Consider the following 19,859-nt stretch of genomic DNA (forward strand, 5'->3'; position numbering starts at 1 on the left):
TCCCTACTATTGGTCCTTCATTATAGTGTCTGCCCTGTCTGAGACGTGTTGATCTCTCTTACTCCAAAAATCTAATCAAGATGCCAAATTTTGGAGAGGCCCTAAACCTTGAACGGCTAAATCTTGAAGGATGTATACAACTCAAACATATTGGCTCATCCATTAGTCATCTAAGAAAGCTCACTTCTGTGATTCTGGAAAATTGCAAGGGACTTGTCAAGTTACCAAATTTTGGAGAGGGCCACATTCTTCAATGCCTAAATCTTGGGGGATGCATACAACTGAGCCACATCAATCCATCGATTGGTCTTCTAAAAAAGCTTACTTTTTTGAATTTGAAAGACTGCAAAAGTCTTGTAAGCTTACCGAACTACATATTGAGCCTCAGTTCTCTCGAATGTCTGAATCTCTCCGGCTGTTCAAAATTGAATAATATTGGACCTTTACATTCTATTCATTGCTGGTTTCCTCCCTGTATGCGTCAATGTGATATAAGTTTCTGCAATTTACTTCAAATCCATGATGCTATTGGAGACTTACCTTGCTTAGAAACCTTAAATGTAAGTGGAAACAATTTTGCTACCCTTCCCAACCTCAAGGAGCTTCGCAGACTGTTCCATTTAAACTTACAGCACTGCAAGAAGTTGAAAGATTTGCCTGAGCTCCCTTTACGAGTTGACCTGCTGTCAAAAGCTTACATGCCACCATGGCCAGTTATAGAACCTCTACCTTGGGGAAGAGTAGCAGGATTATATATTTTCAACTGCCCAAAATTAGTTGAGAGGGAACACTGTGCCAGAAAGACTATTTCATGGATGATAAAAGTTATTCAGGTATGCGAGCACCTTCTTTCCTCGTCCCATTTCTTTTTCTCTGTGGGAATCAGGAACTAACATATAGCTGTGTCTGTTGTACCAGGAATGCCACCAATACAAACTACTTGAGTTCCATCTGGTGGTTCCAAGAATTGAAGTTATTATTCCTGGAAGTGAAATACCAAGTTGGTTCAACAACCGGCATGAGGGCAGTTTAATAAGCATAGACCCATCTTCCATTGTGCAGCGTGACAATAATTGCATTGGAGTTGTCTGTTGTGCAGTATTCTCTGCTGGTCACCAAAGGAGAAATTTTTCAGTGATGAGTCCTCCAAAAACAAATGGAGTTTTCCCTGCTAATGTTCCAGTAGTTCTTGAGGGGGACTTAATCACGGACAATTTAGATCATCTGGGGCTATTCTTTTTCACTCTGGCACAATTCTTTAAAACATGTTCCTGGAACACACCTAACCCTGGTGACGTGAAATGGGAATTTGAAATAAGGGACCAGAAAGGTTTTGATGTTAAGGTGAAGAACTGCGGGTATCGTTGGGTATATGAAAAGGATCTGCATCCATCACAATTAACAATGATGCACACCGAATGCTAGGTGTCTAGGAAGCGGAAGTTTTTTACAATTGAAGATGACAAGTAGCAACTGCAATTCAGCTACACTTCCATCATAGTGAAGAACTGGAGACATTGTTGAATATGGATGCATGATTTGCAACAATCAAAGCAAAAAGGATGCACATCTCCTTCTCTTATCTGTTATATACATGTACTGCAATACTGCATCAATACTGAAAGCAAGCAATGAATTGAGACTTATTTTATGTCCCTTCCTTCTCTTATTCTGGAGGTTCCCTACTCTCGAAGGAAGGATCTATCACCTTTCTTGGTAAATTGGACATGTTCAATTATCTGGAACTAGTGTCAACATAAAAATATACACTAAAAATTCTTGCTTTTGTAATTACCTTGGACCTGGCCTTTTCAGATATGATGATCTGTCTGGTTCTTTACTTGCTAGTGCAGAGTTTTTGATGACCAACCATTAAACTCATTACAAATTATTTGAAATTGATATTAATAGATTTGAAGTGTATGAATAAAATGCATACTAATGGATCAACTATTTTTATCGAAAAACAAATCGGTTTCCCTTTTTTGTGAATAAGCAAATCACTTTTTTCTAAAAGTAGATAATCTTGTTTAAATAATTTGTATTCACTCTGTCAATGAACTGATTCAAGTCTGAGGAAAGCTAAGTGGGAGAAATTAATGTTTCTCCTTGTGACACTGTCATCCAATGCACCCCTTCTTCATCTCACTCAATAATTAAGGACATACAACGTCTTTGTGATATATGGGCATCATCATTGGGCGCCTGAAAAGGATCTAGAATTATAAACCCGCGCATGCGCGGGTAAATAAATGAATTATTTATATTAAGGACGATTAAAAGGTATGTTATAATATAAATTCTATGCAAATATTTGAATTACATTAATGAGTATTTTTTTTGTTCTTTTCTTTTTGAATATGAAAATATAAAAAGTAAAGTGAATTAAAAGCCCAAAGAAAGCTCTAAGTCAATAATAAAGATATCTGAGTAACTTTAATTGAATCAAATAAGGTGTTTCAGAGAAACAAATTATAAGGCACTTTGAAGAGCAAATGTTTTATTAAATTGAAAAATGGATAATAAAAAAATGTAAGATCTCTACAGATTTTTGAAGGACTACAAATTAAACTGACACGTAGGGCTAGATTTTTAGGGTTTGGCAAAAAAAAAAAGTGTCCTGTTGTTGTTCATATTATTTAATATTAATTACTATATTGTTTAATAACTTTTTTATAACCAGCAACTTTATTAAATTAAATGTTTTAATTGATTATGAGTTAATATAACCATCAATATATATAAATAATAAGTAAATGCAATTTCAAATTATCAGCTACTTAGTAGTAATGAAAGCAACATTAGAGTTTTGGCCAAAGAAATTGTTTTTTTCTTATAATTAATAATAATTACATTGTATTTATTAATTTCTATAATTGTCTTTTAATTTTGGTGTTTTAATTACAAATTAATGTAATCATTCATAAACGTAACTACTAATTAATGAGATTTCAAATCATCAGCAACTCAATACTAACTAAACAGTTTTGCAATGTTTCTAAGGGAACATATTTAGTATGACTGTGCTACGAAATAAAAGATAACTCATGATTTTTTATAATGTTGGTTAGGTTGAACAATTGGAGTAGAGAGACTCTATTACATGAATGACTAGATGGAGGGAGCATAATCATCATAACTTCTAGGGATGAACACATATTAAGGACACATGGAATAAATAATGTTTACCGTGTCCAACTATTGAATTGGGACAATTTTGTTTAGTTATTTTGCATATATGTTTTTAAATGTAACTATATTATGAATTATTATGAAAAGTTGACACAAGATGAACTATCACATGTTCAAGCCCAATTCTTGGCAATTGAAGAAATTAATAGGCAAATCATTGTTTGGTCAAAATTTTTCACAGTGGATAAGTACATTGGATAGGCTAAGAGATAATAAAAGTAAAAATATTATGAATGTGTTACAAATGAGTTATGATGACTTCGGAGAAAAAGACTGGAAATAGAATCTGTTTTCAAGTTTTATGTGCTTCAAAAAATAGAATGTTACGTTTCAGATTTTGATCCAAAGAGCCATTGCCCAACCTCTGTCATTTGATGGCTTGACTAGTCTCAAAGATTTTGATTCATGAGAAAACAATAGGTCAAAAACTGACATTACCCAACATTATTTGATGCAATGTTTTGAAAACTAGATTGAAGATTGAACAGAGAATGGTTTTTATTTTGATACATGGTATCACAATAATTTTTCTTCTTCTTTTTTCATGTCTTGTGTACATAGCACAAATTGAATGTTTCAGATTTTTTATCTAGACCGCTATCCCATGTGCTCTAACATGTGGGGTTTCTACTAGTTTGAAAGATTTGAATTCTTTAAGAAAAAGAAAACAAAGACTAAAACAAGAAGAACTCTGGAACATTGTTTGATTGGTCCAATACAATTAAAATAAAGTCTGAAAAAATAGAAAAATTAAGTTCAATTATTCATTTGTTATTATAATTTCACTATTCTTATACTTTTATCCCTATAAATAGTTTTTTTAGTCTTATAATTTATATTTAAATTTGTTTGGGTAAATAGCTAATTTTGTCCCTTAATGTGTAATTTGTTGACAAATGCGTCCCTGAAAAATGAAAATGCATAATTTAGTCATTGAAAGTGTAAAAAGTACGACAAATATGTCCTGCCGTTAACTTCCTTCCATTACCATTAGTAAAATAGTCTACGTGGCATGGAGGGACAAATTTGTCGTTGAAATGATTCTCACCATGCAGGGATTGTCAGCATAGGGACATATTTGTCATAATATTTTTTTTTTACTTTTTATCTTTTCATTCCGCTGACAAATGCGTCCCTGAAATATGAAAATATAAAATTTAGTCTCTGAAAGTATTAAAAGTACAACAAATATATCCGAGCGTTAATAATAGATTGTGACTAATTATTATTATTATTATTGTTGTTGTTGTTGTTGTTGTTGTTGTTGTTTGTAATTATAATTTATTGTTCCTATTCATTTAAGGCTTATGTAATATATTTTTTAAATTTTCTTTTAATATATATATATATTTTTATTATTTTCATTTCCTTCTCAAACCTTAATTAATTTTTTTTATCATATACCTCATATTTAGATTGAAAATAATATTTCGAGAATTTTGAGTAGAAAAAACACAACCAATCACAAGACCTTTTTTTATTTATTTTAAAAAGAGAATTTAATCAACTATTTTTTTTAAAAAAAAAAACAAATCTCACAAAATTTAAACTAGATAAAACTAAAGTGAAATTATATAGATAGATAGATAGATAGATAGATAGATATAGATATACCTTAAATATGAAAGAATCCCTTGGATAAATCTTATGTGCTTCCATTTGAGACAACACTTATTATACATAGTATTGATGAAATGAAAACAGTTACTAACAAATAAAGAATCCAAATAAATTTAAATAAAAAATACAGAAACGCTCAAACTAATACATATGTTAACTTTAAAACAAAACAAACAAAAATTAATACAAAGGTTTATTCTTTACCTTTGGGACGTAGAGTTGTATCTCTCGATGATTTAGGAGAGCGACCTTGCATTCTATTTGATATACTATGTTAGAGTACGAAATAAATATTAATAATTAATTGAAGAAACAAAAAATTTCAAGAAATAAAAGGCTTTCATTTTTTTAAATGGCAATTATGATATAAAAAAATCGAGTTACCATTTAAAAAAATGAAAACCTTTTATATTTGAGGTATATATATATATATATATATATATATATATATATATATATATATATATATATATATATATATATATATATATATTATTTATTAAGGAAAAAGACTTATAATTTGACTTTAGCTTTATCCTGTTTAAATTTTGTGAGATTTATTTTTTTTAAAAAAAGATTATTAAATTATCTTTTTAAAATAAATAAATAAATAAATTTGGTCATGTGCCGGTTGTGTTTTTCCTACTCAAAATTTTTGACGTATTATTTTCTATCTAAATATGAGGTATAAGATAAAGTTCTTTTTAACACTAATAAAGATTAAAGTTTGACAAGAAAATCAAAATAATATGTATATATATATATATTAAAAAAAAATTTAAAAAATATATTGTATAAGTACTAAACAGATAGGAGTAGTAAATTATAAACACATAATAATAATAATAATAATAATAATTAGTTACAATCTATTATTAACGTCTCGATATATTTGTCGTACTTTTTATACTTTCAGGGATTAAATTTTGTATTTTCATCTTTGAGGGACACATTTGTCAAGTGGGAAGATGAAAAGTCAAATAAATATTATGACAAATATGCCTTTATGCTGAGAATCCACGTTAGCAATCATTTCAGTGACAAATTTGTCCCTCCATGTCACGTAGGCAATCATTTCAGTGACAAATTTGTCCCTCCATGTCACGTAGGCTATCTTACTAATGGTAACAGAAGGAAGATAACCACACAACATATTTGTCGCACTTTTTATACTTTTAGGGACTAAATTTTGTATTTTCATCTTTCAGGAACGCATTTGTCAGCGAATTACACATTGAGGGACAACAATGACTATTTATTCTTATAAATTAAAAGTGATATTTTTAGTTCTTTTTTTAGTCCTTATAATTTGAGAATTATCCTTTTAGTTCTTATAATTTATATTTTAATTATCTTTTAGTCTTTAATAAAAAAATGTTAGAATTAATATAATTAATTACAAGTTAGTTATAAATTATCAACTATTTTTTATTACAAATGTGATAGATTAGTTATGAATTACTTGTTAATATTTTTATAATTAATTGTAATTAATAATATTATTCATATTTAATTTTGATAATAAAGACAACAAAAAAATTAAAATATAAAATATAAGAACTAAAAATATTACTTTCAAATTATAGAGAGTAAAATAAAATTAAAATACAACTCATAAGAACTAAGAAAATATACCAGACTTAACCTTCCTATTTTGATAATCATGTTTTTCTCCTCTTCTAAGTAAAACAAAATATACCAAAAAAAATATTCTTATAAAAAAAAGGTATATATTATTTGTTTATCTTTGAAAAGACCATGTCAAATGTCTTACTAATAAGAAATGTGTAAGTATTTTTTCTAATTGTAGCATCCAAGTCCACACGTATGCCTTATTCACGCGGCAGTGCCTCTGTCTTAATTTTCTTCCAAGAGATTGTGTCAGTACTAAGCGGAACAAAAAAAAGGGAAAACAAAAATAAAGTGTGAATAAGTGACGTGGTTTCTGCGGACCCCAACATATGACAAGAAAAACTCCTCATCTTCCGTGTCCATGATTTCTTTGCATCCATAAACCATTCACCTTCCTTCGAAACTTCACAGCTTTTGCAATGGCTTCTAACACCATCATCCAATGCGGCTCTTCTTCTTCATCTCATGCGATCATCACTGCATATGATGTGTTTGTCAGCTTCCGCGGTGAAGACACGCGCAACAACTTCACTGCTTTTCTCTTTGATTCTCTCTCTCAAAATGGCATCCATGCCTTCAAAGATGATACGCATTTTCCGAAAGGCGAGTCCATAGCACCCGAGCTGCTACAGGCCATTGAAGAGTCTCGCCTTTTCCTTGTGGTCTTCTCTAAGAACTATGCTTCCTCAACTTGGTGCTTGCGTGAACTTGCACACATCTGCAACTGCACTATTGAAGCATCCCCGAGTCGTGTTCTTCCAATTTTCTATGATGTTGATCCATCAGAGGTGCGGAAACAGAGTGGTTATTTTGGGATAGACTTTGCAGAACACGAAGAAAGATTCAGAGAAGATAAAGAGGAGATGGAGGAAGTGCAGAGATGGAGAGAAGCTCTCACACAAGTGGCCCATCTCTCTGGCTGGGATATCCGAAATAAGTAAGTACAAATTTATATGCAGACAGTCATATTATATCCATGTGCATACATTTCATCATTTCTTAGTCAAGTTGTTTTTATCAAACCTACTTTGCCCTGTACATATATACATTATGTTGTGGTTCTGATAATTTGCCATTCTTCATTTTCTTTAAATTTTCAGGTCACAACCTGCAATGATTAAAGAAATTGTTCAAAAACTAAAATATATATTGGGTCCCAAATTTCAAAATCTTCCAAATGGTAATTTAGTTGGGATGGAATCCCGTATTGAAGAATTTGAAAAGTGTTTAGCACTGGAGTTGGTTAGTGACGTTCGAGTTGTTGGAATTAGTGGAATGGGAGGAATAGGAAAAACGACTATTGCCCTTGCTTTATACAAAAAGATTGCTCATCAGTATGATGTTCATTGTTTTGTTGATGTTGAGAACAGTTATGGGCCCGGGAGACAATCTAATTCACTAGGTGTACAGAAAGAATTACTTCATCAGTGTCTAAATTGTGAAAATCTACAGATTTCTGATGTTTTTAGGGGATACTATATGGTATCATCTAGACTACACAATAAACGAGGACTTATAGTTCTTGATAATGTTAGTCGAGATGAACAACTATGTATGTTTACAGAGAATATAGAGACTATATTATATGAATGTCTTGGTGAAGGGAGTAGAATCATCATAATTTCTAGGAATGAACACATATTAAGGGCACATGGAGTAAATTATGTTTATCAAGCCCAACCGTTGAATCACGACAATGCTGTTCAGTTATTTTGCAAAAATGCTTTCAAATGTGACTATATTATGAGTGATTATAAAATGTTGACATATCGTGTACTTTCATATGTTCAAGGCCATCCCTTGGCAATTAAAGTAATAGGCAAATCTTTGTTTGGTCTAAATGATTCACAGTGGAGAGGTACATTGGTTAGGCTAAGTGAAAATAAAAGTAAGGATATTATGAACGTGTTGCGAATAAGTTATGATGATTTGGAATAAAAAGATAAGGAAATATTTTTAGATATTACTTGCTTCTTCAGTCATGAATATTTTGAGCATTATGTGAAGGAAGTCCTAGATTTTCGTGGATTTAATCCTGAAATTGGGCTCCAAATTCTTGTTGATAAATCATCATAACCATTAGTTATGGGAGGATTTATATGCATAACTTGCTGAGTGATTTAGGCAAGTGCATTGTTAGAGAAAAATCACCCAAAGAGCCAAGAAAGTGGAGTAGACTTTGGGATTGTGAAGATCTCTACAAAGTTATGTCAGACAATATGGTACAAAATTTTTTTAATGTATAAATCTTAGGTTGCTCCATTTTTTTCTGTAATTTGTATGTACTTCAAAAGATCTAATATTTTCTTTCTTCTGTTGCAATGTTGTAGGAAGCAAAAAATTTGGAAGCCATAGTTGTTGAAGATGAATCATGGATGTTTTTTGAAACAACAATGAGAGTTGATGCTCTATCAAAAATTAAAAACCTTAAATTGCTTATGCTTCCCACGTATAAGAAGAAGAGATTTTCAGGAAACCTCAATTATCTTTCGAATAAATTAGGATATCTTATTTGGGAATACTATCCCTTTAACTTTCTACCTCAATGTGTTCAGCCACACAAATTTTTTGAGTTGAATCTTTCTCGGAGTAACATGCAACATTTATGGCACAACACACAGGTAGTGTAAATTTTTATGCTTTTCCTATTTTCATTTTCTTTAAATGAATGTATCAATGGACAAATTATCTTTGATTATTTGATTCTTGTTCGAATAATTAATAATCACGGTCCAAGTGTTGTTTTTAATTTTGTCTCTTTCTATTGGTCCTTCATTGCAGCCGATACCGAATTTGAGACGATTGAATGTCTCTTACTGCGAAAATCTAATCGAGGTGCCAAATTTTGGTGAGGCCCTAAATCTTGAAAAGCTAAATCTCAAAGGATGTATATGACTCAGGCAGTTCCACCCATCTGTTGGTTTTCCTATAAATCTTACCTATCTGAATTTAAGTGGCTGCAACAGTCTTGTCGAGTTACCACATTTTGAACAGGCCCTAAGTCTTAAAGTGATAAACCTCAAAGGATGTGGAAAACTAAGGCGGCTACATCTATCCGTTGGCTTTCCTAGAAATCTTACCTATTTGAAATTAAGTGGCTGCAACAGTCTTGTTGAGTTACCACATTTTGAACAGGCCCTAAATCTTGAACGGTTAAATCTCGAAGGATGTGGAAAACTAAGACAGCTACACTCATCCATGGGTCTTCTAAGAAAGATTACTGTTTTAAATTTGAGAGATTGCAGAAGTCTCGTAAATTTGCCACATTTTGTAGAGGACCTAAATCTTAAAGAGTTAAATCTCGAAGGATGTATAGAACTAAGGCAGATACATCCATCCATTGGTCATCTAAGAAAGCTTACTGTTTTAAATTTGAAAGATTGCCAAAGTCTAGTAAGCTTACCTAGTACCATATTGGGACTCAGTTCTCTCAGATACCTAAGTCTTTTCGGATGTTCAAACCTACAAAATATCCATTTATCAGAAGATTCAGTTAGATGTTTGTTGCCTTCCTTTCCTGTTTTCTCATATATGCGTGAACTTGATCTAAGTTTCTGCAATTTACTTAAAATCCCTGATGCTTTTGGAAATTTGCATTGCTTAGAAAAGCTATGTTTAAGGGGAAACAATTTTGAAACACTACCCAGCCTCAAGGAGCTTTGCAACCTGTTACATTTAAACTTGCAACACTGCAGAAGATTGAAATATTTGCCTGAGCTCCCTTCACGAACTGATTTGTGTATGCCAGAATGGAGAACTGTTGAATATGAAGAATATGGATTGGGATTAAATATTTTCAACTGCCCAGAATTAGTTGAGAGAGATCGCTGCACCGAAATGTGTTTCCCATGGATGATGCAAATAGTTCAACTCTTAACTCTTTCCTTTCTTGATCATTCTTCCAGCTATTTAATGCCGTGGTGGGTTCCATTCATTTCAAGTATTATTCCAGGAAGTGAAATGCCAAGGTGGTTCGACGAACAGCATTTGGGCATGGGCAATGTCATAAACATAGACAGATCTCACTTTATGCAGCTTGACGATAATTGGATAGGAATTGTGTGTGGTGTAATCTTCGTGGTACACAAAGAAAGAAGAATGCCCCCTCCAGACATGGAACAACGTTCAATTCTTAGTATTACATGTGGCCCTTCTATTCCACCTGAACAAAGAAAGAAAGAACGTCCATCTCTTTATATTCCGGTTCTTTTCCGTGAAGATCTAGTCACGGATGAATCGGATCACTTGTGGCTATTCTATTACACTAGATCACGTTTTGATGTCTCTAATTTTGATCAGTTAAAAGTGGAAAGTAGATTCAGTGATCTTCATGATCAAGATTTGGATGTTGAGGTGAAGAAATATGGCTATCGTTGGGTATATAAACATGAACTAGAATTATCAAACTTAACAGCAATGCACAGTAAAAATTTGTCGTCTCGGAAGCGCAAATTTTTGGCAATTGAAGAAACCAAGTAGCAATTGCAATTCGGCTAGGCATTCTTCATAGTGAAGAATTGAAGACATATTTGAATATGGATGCACAGTTGTAGCAGCAGTAGCAAGATCAAGTTCACCTGGACTTTTGGGGTAAATAGTCCAATCATCTCTTTACAAGGTACAAATTAAACAAATTTCACTTTATTTGAAACTTTGGATAATAAGGTGAGAAGAAATGCATGGTCTATAGCTTAAAAAAACAGAGAAAGAAACTCATGGTCTGTTATTAGTTTTTAAAAAATAGAAATTAAACTATTTATTTATCCAGACACTATTTCTTGCTTGTCGTTTAATTTTTTAATTTGTCTTATGTAACATTTCTTTATTTCTTTCTCCATGTCTCTCTTCGCTCGACTATATACATGTGTAATGAAAATTTAAATCATTTCAGAAAATATACTTTGATATTTGTTAATTTTATAAAGGCTATCTACAAATTAAGTTAGATATAATCACACTCTGACTTTGAAATATGTGTTTTTAGATTATTTAGTGAGCTGATAGTACCACCATGCGTGTATGTAATAACTAATAAGTCTACTCAAGTAGAGTCAATAAATTCAGTTGTTTGACAAAAGAAAGAAGTCAAGTTTGAACTCTCATTTATTTGCATGAATGAAATAAATGTGTCGAAGAATTTCAGGATCAAATTAATTTGCATGGTTTTCATTTATTTATATTCAAAAACAGCTTGAGTTTTCTACTTGTTAAAAAATGAATACACTTGAGCAATAAAATTAGGATTAAATATTTGCAATTGCCCAGAATTTGTTGAGAGGGGACGCTGCACCAGCATGTGTTTTTCATGGATGAACAAATTGCTCAGGTGAGCACACTAATTCCTCCTTTCATCTCTTTCTCTCTTTATTTTGGTGTAGAAACCATCACTACTAGAAAAGTGAGCTTTTAGGACAGTCATTCTATGAAGGTTCTTTTTGAACTGTCTTAGAAAATGAACCGGTGACATTTTTACAATTATGTACTGAAAAAAGCTTTGTATGACACACATTCTAAGACGGTTATTGAAAACCGTCTTAGAATGTGTGTTGGTAATAAGAATTACGACGGATTTTATCAAAACACCATTGTTATCTTAATTGATATCGAGACTCTTGGTCTTCAACCTAGCTTGTTTATCACTTCCCTACCCACTCACGCACTCACTCATGTCTATCACTTCCCTCACCATGGCCGACTCCCTCGTCTAGTCCAACGCTAACCCCGACCTCCTCGCCGCCTTCGAGACCAGCAACACCGAGCTCCTCTGCGAGATCCACCTCCTCAGCGCCTCGCAAGGCGTCGCCGTCGCACGCTTCCTCATCGAGAATCGGTGCAACGGGAAGGCCGTGCAGGAGCTCGCACGTGCAATGAAGGATTTCCCTAGCAGGCATGGGGATAAGGGGTGGGAGAGCTTCACTCTCGAGAGAGATTGTCTTTCTTTTATGTATTACTGGTAGAGTAGGGAGCATATGAACCCGTCGGAGCAGAGGACTTCGGCGCTGAAGCAGGCGTTGGGCTTGGCGGAGACAGAGGCGGCGAGGAATGTGATTTTGGAGGAGTTGGAGGGGAAGGGTGTGTCTGAGAAGAAGATCGAAAAACAGACGGTGTCCCTAATGGCAGCGTCATTCAGGTGGATATTACAACTACACAAGGATGTTCCAAAAGCTGCACGATTCTACTCCGAAGGCTTGGACTTCAGCATCAATGTCTGCAGCCTTTGTTGGGCCGAACTCCAATCCGGTTATCTCAAGCTTGCATTCTCCCAAGTACCCTTTCGATATTTTGTTCATTCCAAATTAAGCCTTAATTAACAATGACTAATAACAAGATCTTACTTTCTTATTCAGTTGTTTTTTTATTCTTTCTTTATGATTTTAAAAGAAATGTTTGGCGTGCAATATTGGTCCATGGAGTGGCCAGCTGCTGATTCACTCTCAAATTTCCATTTCAGTGAGCAGCAGCAAGCCACACAGAAAGGGTACTCATCGCTTCTATCATTTACTGTGACTGATATGAACAATACAGTAACTAAATTAATGGCGTTAGGAGCTGAACTAGATGGACCCATCAAATATGAGGTCCATGGAAAGGTATTGCAATTCATTCATAGCTTTGAATTTCATATTGCTGAGGACTTCTAAGTTATAAGGTCTGATGTGATTTTCTTGTGATTAGATTGCAGCTATGCGGTGTATTGATGGACATGTCTTAGGCCTCTGTGATACATAACATAGGAGATTCAGTATCAACAAAACCCTCTTTTGGTCTGCAAAACTAGTTTTCTTGGTTAAGACTTTACTGCAAAATAGACTTTAAATTAGGCTTCAGTAAGTATTTGAATTAAATATCCAATTGCTTTCAGGTTGGATCTAGAGTTACACATGGTGCACGAAACTCCATCAGGACAAACTGCAGTGATTGGAATATTGTATAAGGCTGGAAGAAGACCAGATCCTTTCTTGTCATTGGTAAATTAATTAAATATGTCACAGTGTCTTTATATATGTCTTTGTTATGATTGAATACTAAATTTCTTACATGCACATACATCTTTTTTAGTTAACGAACCACTTAATGGTCATTTCTAATAGTACGGGAGCAGAAAGAGAAGTGGATGTAATGGATCCAAGGCTGGTTAAAATAGGCACAAGCACAACACTGTATTACAGATATATTGGTTCGCTCACTACTCCTCCATGCACTGAGGATATTGCTTGGACCATGCTTAAAGAGGTTTGTTAGCTAACTCCACTTTGCATGATATATCAATTTAGCGGTATTTGGAATATTTATTTATTTGTGTTATATTATAATTTTTCCTTTTTTATTATTTTCTTCAATATTTTATAATTTGAACACCTGTGTAATTGATCAGGTGAAATCCGTTTCAAAAGAGCAAATCAGATTACTTCGGGATGCCGTTCATGATGTAAGTTACTATAGTTTTTCATATATCTCACATGACTAAAGGCTCACGATATAAACCAGGAATTTATAACTGTGTAGATAGAGAGAGAGGAGTCGTCAATTTGTAGGAAAAATATATTTGTTTAATTATGATATTGTAAAATGAAATTAATTAGAATATACTAATAATGAAAAAGTTTTGTAATAATTAAAGTGTTCAATCATAAAATGTCAATTGAAAATTACTAATCTGTATAATAATTATTTTAAAATTCATATTTATGATAAATTTGCAGGATTTCGATGCTAATGCAAGACCATTGCAGCCAATAAACAACCGCTTAGTGCAGCTAAATAAGCCGATAGATAATCGTTAAAGTTTCAAGACATTAGCGAGAGCATATATAAAATAATAAAACGACCAGAATATGATCTGGGATTTTGGTGGGAGAGTGATTTTTCACATGCACAAGGTCTACACGTGATTGCTATTTCTGTATGTTTATTTCATGTTTTAGGTTATATATTTTCAATTTCAAAGTTGGACAACTTTTTACTAATTTCCTTTTATAATCTTTCGTTAGTAGCAATAAGATTCTTGGAAATTTAGTTAATTAGCATATATACACGATACACACAATTTTGAATTTGTTTTTTCTTATTATATGTAAATTTTATAGCAGTCTTAAAAGATAAAATTTAAAATTCATATAATTTGACAAATGATATACATATGTAAATTTTATTAATTCATTCAGCAATAATATTTTTTTAAAATCAGTTGCATTCTTGGATGTTTAGGTAATTAGCAGATATAGAAGTGGCTTCATGTGCACCCATATTCTTAAGTGTCAAACACTGAAAGGTAAAAAAAATATGAAAATCTCCTTGTGAGTGTGTTGCTTCTTCTATTGGATGCAGAGTTAGTGGACAAATACAATAAAGCAAAATGGTAAAAAACATTGGTGCATTCAGTATCAAGAAGAGGTTGCTAGCAAATCCAAGAAAAAGTCCAACAATCTTGCTTGCATTCAAGCTAAAGATCGTACAACAGGAAGAACAGAGATTGCTTCTTGTGTCAAGGTTGCTGAGGTATGGAATTGAATCTTTCACTCACTGTTTATTTGGAGCCACTTTTTGGCACTCATATAAGAGTACAACTTTCCAGCCTTAGGATTGGATTTATTTATAAGAGCCACTCTAATAGATGTACTGAATATGTATTTATCAAACGATTCATTGATGGATTGGATTTTTTAATACTTTTTTAATGGATCATAAATGATTTCTTTATGGTTTCTTCTGGTTCATTCATAATGGCCAATCCATAAAGTAGCTGTGGTGAAGGCTGCCATGGAGTCTTTTTGGTAAGTTACTAATTTGTTCTGCTTTCAATTTTCTAATACAAATAAACATATGCCACATGAGACCAACTTTCTTCTAAGCATTTACTTTTTATATTTTTCTGAAGAAGAATGTATGCAATAGATTTTATTCAGTTATTGTTTGGTGAGTATAAAAGAAACATTTTTATTATTATAAATGTAGAGTTATTAACAGAAGTAAACCTTTTTTATTAATTTATATAAAGGTACAATATGTTAGCTTTGTAAAAGGGTCTTTCCACATCATATTTATTAACTGAAATCATATTTATATTAATTCTTTCCACATCTTTCTATGAACTCCTTTCTTACTTTGTTCTTAATTGTCTTTCAATACACGAAAACTGATATTTCTAGTTGCCTTTGGAATGTGACATGACATGTATCTATGAACTTTAAATTAAAAGCTCATTTTAGAGTGTGAGCATTTCTGTTATAATTTCCTTCAAGAAAATACAATGACAGCATCTGTTATTGGAAGAAAATCTAGACTATTCTTCTTCATTCTTGTTGTTCATAAGAAAGAAACCCCTTTTGTTCATTCTTGTTGAAATCAATGAATTATCTAACAGGAAAGGTTTTGGAAGACCCCATGACTTTGACTGCATCCAAATTGACTAATGGATCCAAACTCATGCTTGTGGCTTCCCAATGTTTATATCAAGGGGTATTGTATTTGACTATATTCACCTCTCTCTAATCTGGAGTGTTAATTGATTTTTTTTATTTATCTATTTTGCTGTGGAGATAGTGTTCATTGTTTTTTTTTTCTCAGAAAAATTTAGAATTTAGATACACCAACATTACAATATAATTTTTTTAAAAAAAAAATTATCATCCAATCATATATTGTTAGCTTTTGCAATAACTATTTGGAAGTTATATATAGGGTGATCTCTAATTGGTTGATGTAAAAATCTTTACACTGATAATGGCAGTGCATAAAAATTAAGTTCAAAATGTTAAGCTAAAATAAATTCAACTATATCATGGCATGATAGGTCGTAAACTATGTTGTATGGTTTCATCATTAAGTTAAATTGTGGCTTTGTGATTATGGGGTAAACAGGGAAATTATAAATGTGGAATCTCCTGCTTGCCTTTCTTTAGAATGTGGAATTCAAACAATTATTAATGAATTAGTATCTAAAATGATATTATTTTCTGCACACATGGGCGTTGAATTGCATTGATGTCAGGCATGTAACTTTAAAGGGTTTTAACGAGAGAACCAAGGTCATCTCCATTTACAATACTCCAATTTTGCAGCAGTATAAGTGAATCTTTTTGCATTGGAATTGACACTACCAACAGAGAACTTCTTCCTCTTTATGAACATTGTACATCTTTTATTTCCTCTTATTCTTTGAATGGAAATTAACATTAGTATTTGTTGCTCATTTTAGGTTGCAACTTTAAAGGATGATGGTTGCCCCAAAGTCTGGGTAGTCACTTCTGATCACTGTCATCAGCAAGCAGCACATGGAGCTGTATGCTTCCTTCCAATAAAATGAAAACTTAAGTGAAATGGATGCAACTTGATTGTTAATTGTCTTCACAATTCTTTTCCAGCTATGAGTATTTCACTCTCCTTACCAAAATATGCTAATTAATACCATCACTTGATTATCAAGTAACATTGTTTGTATTGTGCTCTGTTTATTAGTGCAAAAGTTTTATGAGCCTTTATTTGGAGTTGCAAGGCATTGGTTAATGAGGTAAAACTTTAATTTGAGGCAGGATGGTTTTGTATGTTATCCTCTCATAAAATTTCTTTCTTAAATTATCTGGTTTACTTTGTAGATTTAAAATCCCAGGTTTTCTAATGGAATATTAGATTTTAATAGTTTACATCATTTAAAATTACTTAGACATGCAATTAAATCCTAATTTTTATTTGCTATGACATGCCTGGTGATTTTTATGTTCTTCAATAATGTTTTACATGGTCCCTTTTATTAATTGTTTTAGTAGTAGATCAAGGCATCACAAAAGGAGGTTGAAAGGATGCAAAAGACAAAAAAAATCCAAATTCAAAAAATAAAAAAATTAGCATTTCTACATCGGTTTTGACAAGACCGATGTAGAATGCTAATCATTCTAAGATGGTCACGTGTGAAAGAGTGTCTTAGAATGCTTAGCATTCTACATTGGTCCCTCAGTGACCGTCGTAAAATGATTAGAATTCTACATCGGTCCCTCAGTGACCGTCGTAGAATGATCAGCATTCTACATCGGTCTTCTAGAGCCGACCGTCGTAGTTTTCTCAGCATTCTACATCGGTCGGTGACAACCATCATAGTATAGGCAACTTCTTTTAACGATGTCCCCTACTACGATGTTCGTAAACCGATGTTGTTGGTGCCGAATAACCGATGTAGAAGGCTGGTTTTCTAGTAGTGCATGAACTAATATATAGTTGTGTATGTGGTATTAGGGGCCTTGAAGAAATAGAATGATATAGCATTCCACTTCTTTTTCGGGTAGATCTCGTCATTGTTGACTTCTTGACAAGTATATCAAGCTATATACGTAGTAGTAAAACGGTAAGACCGTGTATTGAATTCCATAGGAATTATGCTTGTACTCAGAGTTATATATACATATCTAACGATTAAGCAATTAGCGACTCAAATCGAATATTGTTCATTGATAAACTGCAAGTATACTAAAATGAATTAATTATCAAGCAAGGAAAATGTAAGGTTAAGAAAACAAATGCTCAAGGTTGGGAGATGGTGTTATGATGAGTTAAGGAACATGTTTGGGGCTCCATGTGCCAAAATCATTCTTGATGTAATCTTAATATTTTTTTTCTCTTTTTAACATGCATATGATTATTGCCCGCACCTTCTAACATACTCTAACATTGATCCATCAAGTGAGAGTTTAAATCACCTAATATCACTCCTAATCCCTTAAAAGTTATATTAAATAATTTGCATTACGAACAAAGATTCATACATAGGCTAGACAATGTCACTCTATCCCTAGACATGGATTACTTAGATGTTCTTCCCAAGTTTTTAGCTTATAAACATTTTCAGATATCTAAATCCTAAAACAATGCAAGAAAATGGATTATCAGACCATAAACATGTGAATGAGCACAGAGAAGAACAATAATATCATATTAATAGATAGTTTAGAATCATTACATCAAAGAGAATTTGGTTTGCAGAGCTCCCAACAATGGGTGATTTTAACTTTTCAATATCATGAGAGACTTACAAATATAAATGTGAGATGAAAGGGAAGAAATGAAAGAGAAATGGATTCAGACAGATCAACCAGCGCTCCAGGAACTGATTTCCTTCAGCAATGGCTTCTTTGCTTCCTTGCTCCTCTGCTCCCCTGCTTCTTGTTGGTTTCTTCGATGTTAAAGAAACAATTGTTTCCTTTCTTTTTATATGCTTCAGCAACTGACCTCCAATCTGAACTTTCTTGTGCGTTGAACACGATACTTGCACTAAGCATGCATGTCCTACTAGATCAAGTGACCACATGCTAAGTGCAGGATGCGCACTATGCGCGCTTTCTCGTGACAATTGTCTTCCAATGTAGCTTCCTAAGCTAAGCAATTTGTTTGGGTTGAGCAGTTTTGACTTGCTGAGCGAGGAAGTCACTATGAGCGTGACACTTCAATTCATCAATCCTCTTCCATGCCTTTGTTACATCTCTATACAAAATTACTATAAATTCATTAACTTTAGCATCTTTTGAATAAATACTCAGAAGAAGCTAAGTTCTTATTGTTTCAACACAAAATAAGCAATAAAAGAGAAGAAAATGAAATAATTGTAATGTGATTTTAGTATACAAATGATGTATGCATAGCATTTATCAGTCGTAGATGAATCAGATCATATGTGGCTATTCTATTTCACACAACCATGTGTAGTGATAACTGTGAAATATGAGTTAATTTGATAGTCAATTTTGGTTAAGAATAATTGGAATTTCTCTAGTTTACTGTTATTTTTAATGAAGTAATAAAGAACTTAATATCTTTGTAGTTTTTTATTAGCAAAAGTTAAAAAAAAAAGAAGATTTCAAGTGCTTTGAAAGAAAATTGATGCAAAAAATGGAAGAAAAAGCCTTGAAGAAAAATTAGAAAAATTGGACAGCTTGCTTAATGTGCAATCTAGGTTTAGCGCGCACCCTCGCTAAGCAAGAAAGCATAGGCTAGGTGCAAAGAAGGCTCACGAATGTTTGCGCTAAGCGTGAGGTCGCATGAAAATTAAGCTACCTTAAACCTATAAAAACAATAGAAAGCAAAGGAGAAAGACACATAGGGATACCAGTCCCTAAACCACCCTGGAGACTCAAGACTCTTTAATGAATGCATCTTAAGTCTAAGTATCTCTAATAGAGGAAACTCTCTTTCTGTGTCTATTAACCCCTTTTCCTGCTCTATCAATTCTTCTTCTTCTTCTTCTTCTTCTTCTTCTATCTGCATCAGCCCCTAAAGTGTAAAGTCTCTCATGACAATAAAAGGCTAAACTCCCTTAGTTAGGGTCTGACAAGCCTAAAAAGTAAAAAAATGTGTTATATGTTTTATATCTATCAATCCAAAATGTGTTTTTTTCTTGTTATCCTTTCTTATTTTAATTTCATGTATCA

General features: G+C 32.8%; 2 pseudogenes across 1 annotated transcript in view; both read left to right on the top strand.

The window, feature by feature from the left end:
- LOC114417021 overlaps window positions 1–19,859 on the top strand; it is an 85,025-nt pseudogene that overhangs the window by 3,779 nt on the left and 61,387 nt on the right. Inside the window, exons 6-8 of the transcript XR_003667694.1 lie at window positions 27–833; window positions 919–1,368; window positions 11,011–11,062. The product of XR_003667694.1 is annotated as a TMV resistance protein N-like (transcript). The remainder of the gene's footprint in view (window positions 1–26; window positions 834–918; window positions 1,369–11,010; window positions 11,063–19,859) is intronic.
- On the top strand, window positions 6,819–9,222 carry LOC114417019 (annotated as a pseudogene).

Source organism: Glycine soja, chromosome 6, assembly GCF_004193775.1.
Source record: "Glycine soja cultivar W05 chromosome 6, ASM419377v2, whole genome shotgun sequence".
Taxonomy (NCBI): Eukaryota; Viridiplantae; Streptophyta; class Magnoliopsida; order Fabales; family Fabaceae; genus Glycine; species Glycine soja.